We start from the raw sequence: 17,061 nt of genomic DNA, 5'->3' as shown, positions 1-17,061 counted from the left end.
TATGTATTTAAACTTATGGGCAACATCCCTTTAGCGATTAACTTGCAATAGAGCACAGAGTTTCTTCCCTATTACAATACCTCTCCTAACTGGGAACAAACAAAGTTTCATATTCATGTATTACAGTAGTGGAATTAAATGAAGGAAATTCACATATAAAACATTCATTTCCCTCTGCAAACTAGATGATTAGCCTACATATATCAAAGGAATAAAATGACATATTAATTCAAGATAGAAGTGCAGTATGGCCTCACATGACATCATGGATGAGATTTAGAATCACAAGGTACAGATTCTTGCCTGACTACAGACTCATGATAAGCCCTGCAGAGAACAGAGCAGGTCCCACCATTCCAATCACATTTGATAATAAAGATGTTATATTGAAACATTTTATTCTAGGAAAGTTGGTATGCAGCTATTGATACTGAACCAGACTTGAGTCTTGCTCCCCCACGTGCAGTAAAGCACAAAGACTGGGTTGTGATAAAGGAAAGTACAGCATTTATTGTAAGATGAGCAAATGCGTCCAAGCAAGGAGAATTGGCAGTTTATGCTCAAAAGAGCTGAACTCCCTAAAGGCTTTCAGGGAAGAGTTTTTAAAGACAGTGTAAGGGATATCATCACTTATATGTGAAATCTAGTAAAAATGATACAAAAGGACTTATTTCAAAAACAGAAAAAAACTCGCAGTTTTCAAAATGGATCTTATGTTACCATAGGTGAAACCACTGGGGTGAAGAAAGAATTGGGAGGGTGGAATAGCGTATACACACTACTGTATAAAATAGATGATTGACAAGAACCTACTGTATAGCACAGGAAGGTCTACTCAAAAATTTGTAATCACCTACATGGAAAAAAAAGAATTGATATATTCATATGTATGACTGATTCACTTTGCTGTACAACTGAAATTAATGCAACATTGTGGACCAACAATACTCCAATGAAATTAAATTTTTAAAAGACATGATATGTATAGACAATGGAATACTATTCAGCCACAAAACAACAAAATAATGCCATTTGCATCAATATGGATGCAACCAGAGATTCTCATATAAGTGAAGTAAGTCAGAAAGAGAAAGACAAATACCGTAATGATATCATTTACATGTGGAATCTGATATATGGCATAAATGAGCTATATACAGAAAAAAAAAACAAACTCATGGACATGGAGAACAGACTTGTGGTTGCCAAGGTGGAAGGGAAGTGGGATGGACTGGGAGTCTGGGGTTAATAGATGCAAACTATTACATTTGGAGTGGATAAGCAATGAGATCCTGCTGTACAGCACAGGGAAGTATATCTAGTCACTTGTGGTGGAACATGATGGAAATAATGTGAGAAAAAAGAATGTAGGAGGGAGGATAAGATGGTGGAGGAGTAGGAGGACATGCTCGCCCTCTCCCACAAACACAACAAAAAAAGCACATCTACAGAATAAATGACTCTCACAGAACAGCAACTAATCGCTGGCAGAGGAACCTAAACTCCAATAATGGCAAGAAGTTCGTGATATTACTGGGCAGAACGGGAGAAAAGAGGAGAGTGAGAGAAGGTGAATCTGAGTGGGATGGGCGCTCCCAAAAGGGAACTGTGGAGGAGAAAGGGATCCCACACCCTGGAAAGTCACCTGCCGGGCAAAAGATCAAACGAACCGGAGGAATCTCCAGATGCAGAGAAGAGTGTAGCAGTAAGTTGGAGTACGGAAAAGCTGATCAAGAACCCAACGGACCATCTGAACTACGGGCACAGTCACCAAAATTGAGACGCCTGGGTAGGGGCTGGGCACCGAATCCTCGGCTCCAGAGGTTAGTCCCTGGGAAAGGGCCGGGGATGACTGCGTGGGGCTGGACACCGAGACCTCGCCTCTGAAGGTTAGTCCCTGAGAGGGGGCCCGGGACGCCTAGGTGGGGGCTGAACACCGAGACCTCGCCTCCGAAGGTTAATCCCTGAGAAAGGGCTGGGGGGCGCCACCTGGGTGGGGGCTGGGCACTGAGACCTCGGCTCCAGAGATTAGTCCCCCGGCTAGGGGGGCGGGGCAGAGCGGAAACTGCTTGGGAGGTCTAGAAACCATTTGAGGGGGCAGAGACTGCCTGGGAGACTAGAAAACAAAGCTGTCGCAGAGGAAGGGAGCAATACTCCAGGGGAGGGGAAGTGGAAAGCCACATCAGAGGAACCTGGGAGAAGAGCCTGGTCTGCGCCCATGCTGGGGAGAGGAGAAAGAAGGGTGGGTCCCCATAGAATACCCCCCACGCCACAGCAAGCTTACAGGCCCCCTAGCTAGCTGAAAACTGTGCTTCCCAGTGCATCCCCTCCCCCCACCCACACCATGCCCTACGCTCTCATGGACCTGGGGCTGCCTGCCATCCAGGAGGGCTGGCCTCAACAATTGCCTGAAGCCTACCACCGCAGGGGCTGTCCCTGCAGAGGCCTGCTTGCCCTTTGGTGGGGCTACACTTCCGCAGAGCAGCACCAAACACCACCAGCCCCCGAGAAAAGGCCTGCAGCCCAGAAAAGCTAGAACAAGCTTAGCCAGGCTGTGAATAGATCGGCCTAATTCTCAGACGGTTTTTCTGAGTCGGGTTGCCCCGGGGAGGAGCCTCTTCAGTTTCCAACGGCCCTGCTACCCGGCCAAGCCCCCAGGGGGTGCCCCCACTCCTGTGAAATAACTGCTCAGCACCACCACCCCTGGAAGAGCCCCTGCAGACCAGAAAAGCTGCAACAAGCTCGGCCACACTGTGAAAAGATCCGCCTACATTCTCAGGCTGTCCTTCTGAGTTGGGCTACCCTAGGGAAGAGCCTCTTAGGTTCTCAGTGACCCAGATAGCTGCTCCAGCCCCAGGGGTGATGCACCCCTGAAGAGCAGCTGCCCAACACTGCCAACCCCCTGCAAGAACCCCACAGCCTAAAAACACCAGAGCAAGCTCTGCATGACAAAGTGAAATCTGCTACCATCGCGGTGTGGACCTCCCAGTCCTGTCTGCCCTCAGGAAGTCCTCCTTTGCTTCAAAGAAACACTGTTAGCCCCATCAACACTCCAGAAAAGCCACACTGCCTCAAAAAAGATTGACCAACAATGCCAGCCCTCAGGAAATATTCCACGGCAGTGACAAGGCAAACACTGCCTGATAACGGAGAGTACAACTCCCTCAGGAGAAAGAAAACAACAAGCAAGATGAAGAGCTGAGAAACCACCCCCAGTCAAACCAACAGGAGAACTCACCTAAAACAGTCAACAATGAAACAGATCTCTGCAGTCAGACAGACCTGGAGTTCAAAGAGAAATAGTGAAAATACTGAAGGAATTCAGAGAAGATATGAACAGTAATGCAGATACCCTCAGAAAGGAGCTAGAAAATATAAGGAGGAGCCAAGAAAAACTAGAACATTCATTTGCAGAGATGCAAACTGAACTAGGGGCAGTAAAAAGCAGAATGAATAATGCAGAAGAATGAATCAGTGATATGGAAGATAGAATAATGGAAATCACTCAATCTGGTCAACAGACAGAAAACCGAATCAAAAAACTGGAAAGCAATATAAGAGACCTATGGGATAATATAAAGTGGGCCAAGCTATGCATAATAGGAATTCCAGAAGGAGTAGAAAAAGATAAGGGGATGGAAAATATATTTGAAGAAATTATCGCTGGAAACTTCCCAAATCTAAAGGATACTGGATTCAAGATACAAGAAGCACAGAGGGCCCCAAACAAACTGAACCCAACAGACCCACACCAAGACACATCATAATAAAAATGGCAAAAGTTAGTGATAAAGAGAGGATCCTAAAGGCAGCAAGAGAAAAACAGAATGTTACCTACAAGGGAACCCCCATAAGAATATCAGCTGATTTCTCTACAGAAACAGTACAGGCCAGGAGGGAATGGCAAGAGATATTTAAAGTGCTCAAAGGAAAAAATATGCAACCTAGAATACTCTATCCAGCAAGAATATCATTTAAAATAGAAGGGGAAATAAAAATGTTCCCAACAAACAAAAACTTAAAGAATACAGCAACACAAAACCCAGGTTAAAGGAAATATTGAAAGGGCTTCTCTAAACCAAAAAGAAAGGAAGGAAAGGGAAGAAAAAAGAAAAGAAAAAAAAAAGAAGAAGAAGAGGAAGAACTAGGACTGAGGAAACTGCAATCAGAGAGCAGTCACTCAATAAGCCAGCATACAGATTTAATCATGAACAGGCTTCAAACAAAATAAAATTAAAAAGAAAAAAAATAAAAAAAGGTCATCAAACCATAAAATGTGGGCAAGGGATGTCAGGAGTAAATAACCCTTTTTGTTTGTATGTATGTCTCTCTTCTTAATTTTAATATAGTAATGAAGTGTTTGAACTTACAGGACATCAGGCTAAAACACACAATTATGGGAAGGGGTTAGCATACTTAAAAAATAGGGCAACCACAAGCCAAAACCAAATATTGCATCTGCAAAAAATGAAAAAAAAAAATACACTCAAGCAGATAATAACAGGAGACCATCCAACCAAAAAAAAAAAAAAAAAGAAAGGAAGAATGGAGAACCATAGAATCAACTGGAACACGAGGTTCAAATGGCAATAAATAATCATCTATCAATTATCACCTTAAATGTCAATGGACTGAATGCCCCAATCAAAAGACACAGAGTGGCTGAGTGGATAAAAAGGCAAAACCTTCAATATGCTGCCTACAAGAAACTCACCTTAGGACAAAAGATACATATAGATTGAAAGTGAAAGGGTGGGGAAAAATATTTCACGCCAATAGACATGACAGAAAACAGGAGTCGCAACACTCATATCAGACAAAATAGACTTTAAACAAAAGACATAAAGAAAGACAAAGAAGGACACTATTTAATGATTAAGGGATCCATCCAAGGAGAGATGTTACTATCATCAACATATATGCCCCAAACATAGGAGCACCCAGATACATACAACAAATATTAACAGACATAAAGGGAGATATTGATGAGAATACAATCATAGTAGGAGACCTTAAGACCCCCTCACATCAATGGACAGATCCTCTAGACAGAAAACCAATAAAGCAACAGAGATCCTAAAGGAAACAATAGAAAAGTTAGACTTCATTGATATCTTCAGGACACTACATCCAAAAAATCAGAATACACATTCTTCTCAAATGCTCATGGATCATTCTCAAGAATCGACCACATATTGGGACACAAAGCGAATCTCAATAAATTTAGGAGCGTGGAATTATTTCAATATCTTCTCTGACCACAATGCCATGATATTAGAAATCAACCATGGGAAAAGGAAAGAGAAAAAACCTACTACATGGAGACTCAACAACATGGTACTAAAAAACCAATGGGTCAATGAGGAAATCAGAAGGAAATTAAAACTACCTTGAAACAAATGATAATGAAGACACAACCTCTCAAAATCTATGGGATGCTGCGAAAGCAGTGCTCAGAGGGAAATTTATAGCAATCCAGGCCTTTCTCAAAAAAGAAAAAGATCCCAAATGGACGACTTAACCTCCACCTAAACGAATTAGAAAAAGAAGAACAAAAAAAGTCCTAAAGTCAGCAGAAGGAAGGAAATTATAAAGATCCAAAGAAGAAATCCATAAAATAGAGACTCAAAAAACAATAGAGAAAATTAATAAAACCAAGAGCTGGTTCTTTGAAAAGGTGAACAAAATTGACAAACCCCTGGCCAGACTCACTAAAAGAGGAGAGAAAGAACCCAAATCACCAAAAATTAGAAATGAAAAAGGAGAAATCACAACGGATACAGCAGAAATACAAAAAACCATAAGAGAATACTATGAACAACTATATGGCAACAAGTTTGACAATCTGGAAGAAATGGACAATTTTCTAGAATCTTACAGCCTGCCAAAACTGAATCAAGCAGAAACAGACCAACTGAACAGACCGATCACTAGAAATGAAATTGAAGCGGTCATAAAATCACTCCCTACAAATAAAAGTCCAGGACCAGATGGCTTCACAGGTGAAATTCTATCAAACATATAAAGAGGAATTGGTGCCCATCCTCCTGAAACTCTTTTCAAAAGGTTGAAGAAGAAGGAATACTCCCAAAGACATTTATGAGGCCACCATCACCCTCATTCCAAAACCAGACAGAGATACCACCAGAAAAGAAAACTATCGGCCAATATCATTGATGAATATAGATGCAAAAATTCTCAACAAAATCTTAGCCAACTGAATCCAACAACATATCAAAAAAATTATACACCATGACCAGGTTGGGTTCATCCCAGGTTCACAAGGATGGTTCAACATATGCAAATCAATCAACATCATACACCACATTGACAAAGAAAAGTCAAAAATCACATGATCATCTCAATCAACGCAGAAAAAGCATTTGACAAAGTTCAATATCCATTCATGATCAGGACCCTCGCCAAAGTGGGTATAGAAGGAACATTCCTGAATATAATCAAAGCCATTTATGATAAACCCACAGCAAATATAATACTCATTGGGATAAAACTAAAAGCCTTCTCACTCAAATCTGGAACAAGACAGGGATGCCCACTCTCACCACTGCTCTTCAACATCGTTTTGGAAGTCCTAGCCACAGTAATTAGACAAACAAAAGAAATCAAAGGCATCCATCTAGGAAGAGAAGAGATCAAACTGTCACTGTATGCAGATGACATGATACTATACCTAGAAAACCCTAAGGACTCAACCCAAAAACTACTTGAACTGATTAATAAATTCAGCAAAGTAGCAGGATAGAAGATTCACATTCAGAAGTCAATTGCATTTCTGTACACCAGCAATGAAACATTAGAAAAGGAATACAAAAACACGATATGGAGTTCCCGTCGTGGCGCAGTGGTAACAAATCCGACTAGGAACCATGAGGTTGCGGGTTCGGTCCCTGCCCTTGCTCAGTGGGTTAACGATCCGGCGTTGCCGTGAGCTGTGGTGTAGGTTGCAGACGCGGCTCGGATCCCGCGTTGCTGTGGCTCTGGCATAGGCTGGTGTCAACAGCTCCGATTAGACCCCTAGCCTGGGAACCTCCATATGCCGTGGGAGAGGCCCAACAAATGGCAAAAGACAAAAAAAAAAAAAATAGGCAATCATTTGAAAGTGAGAGAATAGCATTAATTTTTCAGAAAATGAATTGCTACTTTTCATTCTCCTTGATCTTTAGTGGTCCAGATTTTGAATCATATAGTTGATGTGTTTTGTAGTTTAGTATCTGGGGTTTGTTTTCACCCTCTTGAAAAATTATATCCAAATTGCCCTCATATGGAACTTGTTGCAGTGAATGACCCTTAGGGCAATAAAATCTAACAGACTGAAAGAGTCTTCTGGGTCGATATGACCTTATTTTTGCTTGGACATGATCCTGTTTAAGAGTTTTTTTGTTTCAAAATGGGACATGGTGGGGTTTTCTCCAAACAATCTGTAAGTATTCTAGCTGAAAACTGTTGACATCTTTTTTAAAATTTATAATTATTTTATTTTTTATTTTTAATAGTTATTTCCCCAATCAATTTTTTTTCTACTGTACGTCATGGTGACCCCGTTACACATACATATACACATTCTATTTTTGCACATTATCATCTGTCAACCTCATAGAGTGAGACTGATCTAGAGCTTGAAATATTTGAAAAGGTGTCCTCCCTTTGGGATTGACATATATTATCTAAACACTGATTTGCTGGCAAATCTGCAGATTTGAAAACCTTTTTTTCAGTTGATCCACATCACTTACTTTCTGGCAAGACTCTGATTTCCTGACCATAACTGGTACCTCCATGGAGATGAAAATCTAGGCCAAAAATGTTGCCGTATTCTCTGAATTGACTTATTGAAGCCTTGCAGGGAGGCTATAAATTCTAAGAAAACTTCCAACCTTCAGAGATTGGCCACTTGAACATGGTTATCATAGACTAAAATGTCTATTGTCAGATTTTGAAGCCAATGGAAGTTATTTAAATTACCTTCAAGAACAAGGTCTTGTGTTAAGACTCTCCAAGATGGGAATGGTGTCCTGGTGCCATCCCATACCTTTAGAAGATATCATGCTCCATCCACTTCTGCTTTGCCCAAGAGCTGACAGGTCAGGTCAAACTACTGCATTGGCTGAACATCACATAATTTCACTAATGTTGAAGAAGGTGAAATATGAATAGATTCCCAACACGTAAAGCCTCTACCATTTTGTGGTCCTCAGTGGTGAAGTTAAAACCCTTGCTTGAAGTACAAGGTATAATGGGAGATCCTAATCTTCCCTCAAATGTCAAAGACATAAAGCCAGAACTGGTGATACCTTGAGTCTCATTTTTTACACTTGGATCATCCACAGAACTGAAATCCTCTTATAACTTATAGTCAGCCCTCTGTATCCTCAGTTGAGCATCCAGAGAGTCAACTACCTGTGGAATCATATAGCACTGCAGTGTTTACTACAGCCTGTGAAAGTGAACAATGTCTTCATTTTATAAATTATTGGAAGGGCTTTATAATTTCCACTAAAGAATAGGCAGGTTAACTTTACATTTGTCAGGTCCACAACTGTTACAACCAAGCAGTAAACACTTCCTTTGCTTATGGAGATATGGAAGCTTAAAGAACATCACAGTACTACAGATGTTGACATGCCACCCTTAGGTTGATTCAGGGGTATGTATTTATAATGCATTGTTGGAACCAAAGACATTGATTCTGTAGAAAAATCTCTTACAGATTTAACATAAACATAAGCAGTTGATTTGAAATCATCAGATGCTTTCAAAAATAAGCAGTGTTTAACATCTTTGCTTGTTGATGCTGCTGACAAATCAACAAATCCAGCCACTGCAGTGGTGTCCCCATCTTAGAAAACTTTAGCACAGTCGTTCTCTAGTTTTCCAAAAAATAATACATTGATGTCGCTGATTATGAACTTGAATTTTCTTGTTCTTGCCATCCAATCTTCAAAACAGCATTTTTGTTTTCACCATAAGTTAAAGAAGAGATAAGTGAGAATTTTCCATTGATATATTTCTTGCTGTAATCACAATCTGGCTGTAAGGATCTAAAATATAGTTTGTGTAATTTACTTAGCAGATCAACTTGAGGCACTCCATTGACTTCTTTTATTAATTCAAATGGCATATCAGATTTTCACAGTGCCATTGAAAGCAAATTCAGTTGTGGAAATTAATAGATTATGACTTGTACATTGCAGTTTCTATCTTTTCCCTCAAAGTTCTTGCCTGAATCATGCCCTAGTAGCAATATTTAATTTTACTGTGTGCACGCCAACTTTCCCAAGGCAGTGGAGCCGTGTGAGGGCAGTTACATGGGCTAATTCGTGTCAGCTGCTTACAAAGTCCAAGATGTTCGACACACTAGACTCCTGAGAAAGACAACTGTGAAGAGATTCTCTTCAACAACTCCTCCAAGTTTTTATCTAAACTAAATCAGCCTTCTCATAATATTATTCTGTCCGGGACTCACCTTGTACACTTTTCATAATATTGATTCAGATTGGGACTATCTGGGTATATTTTGATTTCCACATTAATTTCTTCAGTAATCCATTTGTTTTTAGTAACATAATGTTTAGCTCCAGGTGTTTGTGATTTTTTCCTTTTTTTTTTTTTGCTTTGAGTTGCATTTCTAGTCTCATAGTGTTGTGGTTAGAAAAGATGCTTGACATGATTTCAATTTTCTTAAATTTACTGGGGCTTGCTTTGTGGCCCAAGATATGCTCTAACCTGGAGAATGTTCCATGTGCACTTGAGAAGAATATATATTCTTCTTTCTATAGAATATTCTGTAAATATCTGTTAAGTGTATCTGGTCTAATGTGTCTTTTAAGGCGTTTGTTTCCTTATTGATTTTCTACATGGATGGTCTGTCCATTTCTATAAGAGGGGTGTTCATTTCCCCCACTATTATTGTGTTTCTTCCACTTTCTCATTTTATGGCTGTTAGTATTTGCCTTACATGTATTGAGGTGCTCCTATGTTGTGTGCATATATATTTATAATTGTTAAATCTTCTTGGATTGTTACTTTTATCATTATGTTGTGCCCTTCTGTCTCTCTTGTAACAGTTTTATTTTAAAGTATATATATGAGTATTTTTTATATTTACATCTTTTGGTTGGAAGATTTAATCCATTAAATTCAATTTAATCATATATATTATATTTATATTACTGCATTTTCTTATTTTTTGCATTTGTTATTGTTAGACATTTTCCTTGTATTTGATGATGATCTTTAGTGTTATATTTGGTTTGCTTTTGGTGTGTATGTGTGTTGTGTAAAAGTGTGTCTATTGTAGTTTTTTGGTTTTCTCTTCCCATTACATTTGATATAGCAGTATCTATATATACAAAATTGCTTTGGGTTGCTGGTCTCTTAATTTCAATGCATTTTCAATATTCATTGTACTTTCCTCTCATATTGCTGTTTTTTTTCTTTTATTTTTTTTCTGTACACATGTGACCATTAACATCATACATTCTTTTTCTCACATTATCACACTCCATTTAGGATAGACTATCCAGTACACAACAGGATTCATTGCTATCCATTGAGCATAGTAGCATCTATTCACCAAGCTCCTGTCCCTCCCACTCTCACCCACCCCGCCCTGACAATGATAGTCTATTCTCCAGTCACGATTTACTTTTCTGTGGAAGGTTCATTTGAGCAATATATTAGCTTCATATAAGTGATATCAGATGTATATCTTTCTTTTACCATTTCACCAGTATATTTTCATTTCTGAAATCATGTTTGTTTTATGTGATAGTATTCCATTGTGTATATAGACTACATCTTCCTAATCCAATCATCTGTCGATGGACATTTAGGTTGATTCCATGTCTTGGCTAATTGTGAATAGTGCTGCATGAACATGAGGTGCCTGTGTCTTTTTTAGGAAAGTTTTGTCCAGATATATGCCCAGAATTGGATTGCTGGGTCATATGAAGTTCTATATATAGTTTTCTAAGATACCTCCATACTGTTCTCCATAGTGGTTGTACCAGTATACATTCCCACCACAGTGCAGGAGGGTTACCTTTTTCTCTATACCCCCTCTAGAAATTGTTATTTGTGGACTTATTAATGATGGCCATTCTGACTGGTGTGAAGTGGTATCTCATGGTATTTTGATTTGCCTTACTCTAATAATCAGGGATGTTGAGCATTGTTTCATGTGCTTGTTGGCCATCCATTAGATGAACCATCAATATAATTGATGTTCTATTCTGAGGACTTAACATAGCAGTAGTAATTCCTATCAAATTAGGTTCTATATTCTACTTTAAATTTTTTGTCTGAATTTCTACACTCCTTAAATTTTGTGTTAATTCAACATTCTTCATTTTCATTTCTTTATATCCAAATTTGGTAAAGTTTTCCTTTAACTAAAAATGGTGTTATAAATGAGTCTGCTTTCATTACTGTTTTGTGGTCTTATTAAAAGAGAAAAAATATATAAATTAATGCACACACATATATACACTTTCTTTTACCCTTTAATTATTCTTTGATTGTACATGTATTTTTACAGATTTCAGTTTTCACACAGCATCCTTCAGAAGTTATGTTTATATTCCACGTTACCCTCAGAAGTAAGAACAGAATCTATGGGTTACATGTATAACCTTTATATACAAGCAGTAAATCTTTATTCCTTTTTCCAGTATATTACTGAACCAGTTATATATAGTTTTTAATTTTTATCACCTTTAAGTTCTTCAATCTTTACACTTTTTTAAAAAATTTAATTTTATTGAACTATAGTTGACTTACAATATGTATTCATTTTAGGTGTATAGAAAAATGAATCAGTCATACATACAAATATTTTCCCACATAGTTTATTACAAATATACTAATTATATCCATATTTTCCTATATAGTTATTACAAACTATTGAGTAGATTTTCCTGTGCTACACAGTAGGTTCTTGTCAATCATTTATTTTATACAGTAGTGTGGTATATTATACCCACACTCCCAATTCTTCCTCCTTCCCCAATGGACTTTGCTGGCACAGTCTATTATATGTATTATGCTTTAATAAATATATTAGAATTAAAAAATTCTGGCCTGTATGCAAGTGTCAGGAGCACAGGTAGCTGAGTTACACCTAACTGGGGTGAGAGATGTTTCTTCCAACTAGGGAAAAAAACAAAAAGTTTTTAATGTGGTGGATACCATTGAAGGTTAGTCTACACAGATTAAAGGACTCAAATGGCAAATGTTGGCTCAAGTCAGGAGAGCAGTACAGCCTCATAAAACTTCATGGATTATCCTTAGAAACTCAATAGAGAGACTGACTCATGAGAGGTCCTGCAGAACAAGTCTCCACTATGTGATCCCACCTGATAAGAAAGATGTTATCTTAAATAATTTTATTTCATAAAAGTACATGTAACAATAACTGTTAAAATAATCAAATTGGACAGAACTGGGGGCAATTTTAATCATCTGATTGTTATGTTCTAGGCATTTTTCTGATATATTCATAAGCAATGTTTTTCAAGTGTATTTCATATAACTCTATGAAAAAGTGACCCAAAAATAAATAAATAAAAGGAGTTCTGTGTGTATCTAGCATTGTCATTGCAGTGGCTTGGGTCACTGTTGTGGTGTGGGCTCAAACCCTGACACTGGAAGTTTTACATGACCCAGGCATGGCCAAAAAAAAAAAAAAAAGAAAGAAAAAGAGATGAATCTATTGAGGTCCTTTGAGGTCGCATGGAGAGTTTGAAAGGACATATCTGTTTGTACACACCTGTGACCCTGGATCACACACTTAAACGGGGAGCTGAGCTTTCTAATGAGTTTTCCTTTGATTATGAGGATGATATGTAGTGGATGATATTTGTCTTGCTCATTTGCTGCCCCCTTATTGATTATGACAAAACATTGAATGATAGGAGATATTCCACTTGGGGAAATTGAAGCAATAATATTTTCTGTAAATATTGGAATTTTTCAAAAAAAATCATAAAATAATTTAATAAAAGCAAAACTTGTTTCCAGTCCTTCAGCTCAATGAGTACAGCTTGCAAACAACACTAATATCCCATATTACAATGATTAGATGAGCTGCCAGAAAAAGTTGCATAGTAATAAATGCATGATTCAATATTTTGCTTCATCATACTGGGGATTAATAATAATAATCTAAAGCCATATTATATCCACTTTTGAAACATTTTTCTTTCTCTGTGGATTGCACTTGGAGACATATATTTTATTATCAATTTTTGCCTATAATTATGGTAGACACATAGATGACATAAGTTGTGTAGAAGAACAGAGAACCTAATGAGCAGGAAAAAAACCATGTGATAACGACAAGTACTTAAATTTTGTACTATCAGGGAGAGAAATTAAGGTAGTGATATGCAAAATGATATTCACAAGAGTGAGAAAAGGAGGTCTCAGATTTTTCTCTGTAACAATGTTTTATAAGTAGCTGTGATTGCTAAGAGGAATTCTCCCCCACCACAGTTCAGCTCCTGACTATTAAAACAAGAGAAAAAATACTCAGTATGATATATTTCATTTGAGAAAAAAAATTCTTAAAAGATCCTTGTATTCCCTTGAAATAAAGAGGAATTTACAAACACTTCACATCCAAGGTTGGGAATCCCATTTGGAAAAAGGAATGTGGAAAACTCTTGGATACTAGAAAATTCACAAAACTTAAAAGTGAGTTACATAAATTGTGTAGAGAAGTTGGAATTAAAATGAAATTCCAAGAAAATTAGAATTGGGAGCTCTACTTCCACAGTTTGATCAAAAGCTGTTTGAGCTTACATTCAAGGACACTTCCTAAGCACCAGAACAAGAGGACCTTTTACAGTTACCTTTCTATAGAGTATTTTCAGAGCCTTAAGTCCTTATTTCTCAAACTGTAGATGAAGGGGTTCAGCATGGGGTGACCACAGTGTACATCACCGAGGTTGTTACACTTGAGTGTGAGCTGTGGGTAGCAGCAGAGCTAAGGTACACTCCTAAGCTTGTACAATAAAATAAGGAAACAACTGAGAGGTGTGATGCACAGGTGGAAAATGCTTTTATACTTCCCTTGAGAACATGAGATGGCATGTATGGAGGAAACTATTTTGAATAAGAGTAAAGGATACCAGTAAGGGAAGTACCAGCCAGCAACACAGATCCAAAATACATCACCAGGTTATTGAGAAAGGTGTCAGAACTGGCAAGTTGGATCATCTGATTGAGTTCACAGAAAAAGTGGGATATTTCAAACTGTGCAGAAGGAAAGTCGCAACACCATTAAGCTTTCTAATAAGGAATGCAAGGCACTTATGATCCAGGACACCAGAACCAGCAGTAGACAGAACCAGAGATTCATAATGACTGTGTAGTGCAAGGGGTGACAAATGGCTACAAATCTGTCATAGGCCATCACAGTCAGGATTAGGCTGTCCAATCCTGCAAAGAGTGTGAAAAAATACATCTGGATGATGCAGCCTTCAAAGGGGATAACTTTGCTCTGCGTCTCGATGTTCCACAGCATCTTTGGGATGGTGGTGGAGGTGAAACAGATGTCTACAAATGACAGGTTGGAGAGGAAGAAGTACATGGGACTGTGGAGGTGTGAATCTGAGCTGACGACCAGGATGATGAGCAGGTTCCCAAACACTGTGATCAGGTACATGGAGAGGAAAAGAATAAATATGATAGGTTGCAATTCTGATTCATCCATAAATCACATAAGAAGAATTTCTGAAATTCCTGTTTGATTCCTTGGTGCCATGTGGTATGGTAAATACTAAGAAAGAGGAAAATAATATGACCAATTTTCACATAAATGAGCATTATCTCATTATTAAAATATTACCATTTATATATTGCCATAAAAATTAATTTCAATATTCTGTTCATGGATTTTGTGCTCTTTAGGGAAACTGCTGTGTCAGCTCTAGTTAGCAACCATTCTACCTGTCAGTATTTTCCCCAAGATGTCATGTATTAACAGTTTGATGAGAACTTATTTTATGCATTTGCAAAAAAAAAAAAAATGAATTGTGGCAAGGTTCCAGGTACCATTTATGCAGAGAGTATAGGGTGCTGAAAAATAAATGCTCCTAAAATCCAGTTATGAAGACAGAATATAAGCAAATAAAAATTATATACAATGTAGGTGTTATAAGAAAATTAAAGCAGGTGTAAAGGATTGGGTAAACTGGTAGCACTTTTAATGCACGTTGGGGCAAGACTTGCCAACCAGATGACATTTGAACAGAAACCTCAATGTAGAGAGATCCTTGGCCATGAGCATACCTGGGAAGTGTGTGTCTTGTGAAGGAACACCTAGTGCAAATGTCCTGAGTGAAATATTTGTTTAAGATGCTTCAGTCCAAGAAAAATCAGGTCTAGCAATGGAAATCAGCAGTGAGGAAATGTGGATTCAGAGAATGTTGACAAATGAGCTGACCCCTCCTATTGCTGAAAATGCAGTGCAAAGGGGATCCCTTGTCCATATTAGATATCTGTGGCACTTTGGACTATTCAATATTAAAAAAAACTATATGAAACAAAATTGAATGAAAATCCAATACAGATTTCTAAAAGAAAAGAGATGTAATATTTATATATAATGAAATATATATATATCATAATATATATAATTTAATGAAATCAGTGTGGATCACCAATTCACTTATAGATTACCCAAGATTTGGACATAAAAGAATATGAGAGAAAGTCTTTTAAAATGAGTGGACTAAACAGTATCTAACTTATATTTTCCTCTTACATAGAACATATGGATTCAAATATGAGTACAAAAGCTAAGGTGATCATTAGTCAAAGGTAAAGAAGAATGCCTTCCATATAGGGGTTGAACATGATGCAACATTCATAAATAGATCTGATCAAAATAGAATAAATTAAACACTAAGGGATAAGAGAAGGAAAAGTATTTGGAAATACACATAAAGCATGATTTATTAGCATCACATAGGCAGAAGAACATTCATTTTCATTTCTGTTTAAAGCAAGGATTGGCAAGTAAAGAATATTTAAGTAACAACACTGATCATTCAGATAAAAAATTACAGCACAGAGAGAGCACAAGATGACTGACACAGAGTTTACCTCCCCAAATTTATAAACTTTCAGACATTCTGTAAAAATATCTGTATACATTAATAAATAATGTAAAACCACAAATTTGAGGGAAATATCCCAATTTTTTGTTTGAAAGAATATAATCAAAAATAGGAATAGGAGTTCCCATTGTTGCTCAGAATGTTAAGAACCCTACTAGTATCTAATCTGATGTGGATTCCATCCCTGGCTTCACTCAGTGGGTTAAAAAATTCCTGCGGCATTGCCTTGAGCTGTGGTATAGATCACAAACACAGCTCAGATCTTGCATTCCTGTGATGGTGGCACAGGCTGGCAGCTGCAGCTCCAATTTGACCCATATCCTGGGAACTTCCACATGTAGCAGGTGCATCCCTAAAAGGCAAAAAGAAAACAGAAAATAAAAGCAGTCTGGAATCACTATAAAAAAGAACTGAACTGGCATGTCTCTACTTTTTTGATAGAGAAAGTAATTGGCTAGCTAACCTACAAAATAAATTCAGTCTTATATGAAATGAAATAATAACATCATCTTATACAAAATGAAATAATTACAAAGTAGCTCATTAGCTTCTTCACGCAGTAAATTTTTTTTTCACTTTAATGCTGTAGAGAGGAGTTACTGTGAAAATATATATGTCTCATGAACTGTTGTTGCAAGGAAATATTTGTCATCATTCCTTGGTCTGGATATTCACATCATAGTCAAATATGCTCCAAGTTAAAAAAAAAAACAACTTTCATCTCTACATCCACCACAGCTAATACCCTATTACTCTACCAGTAACTGCAAAGGTCATTGGCCTTAGGTTCTACTTTTACTGGAAACATTTATACCATCATCCCTATTCTAATTGGGCTCCCATTTCTGTCATTTAACAAACGAGCACTGACCTTTGCATTGCTGTGTTCATATTCACTCTATAGTGTGCATCAAAAACT

General features: G+C 37.7%; 1 pseudogene; it reads right to left on the bottom strand.

The window, feature by feature from the left end:
- Positions 1-7,109: 7,109 nt before the first annotated feature.
- On the bottom strand, positions 7,110-8,202 carry LOC110258618 (annotated as a pseudogene).
- Between the last annotated feature and the right edge of the window lie 8,859 nt (positions 8,203-17,061).

Source organism: Sus scrofa, unplaced genomic scaffold, assembly GCF_000003025.6.
Source record: "Sus scrofa isolate TJ Tabasco breed Duroc unplaced genomic scaffold, Sscrofa11.1 Contig2548, whole genome shotgun sequence".
Taxonomy (NCBI): Eukaryota; Metazoa; Chordata; class Mammalia; order Artiodactyla; family Suidae; genus Sus; species Sus scrofa.
Note: the sequence above shows the minus strand (reverse complement) of the source record. Positions and strands in the feature narration are given on the sequence as shown.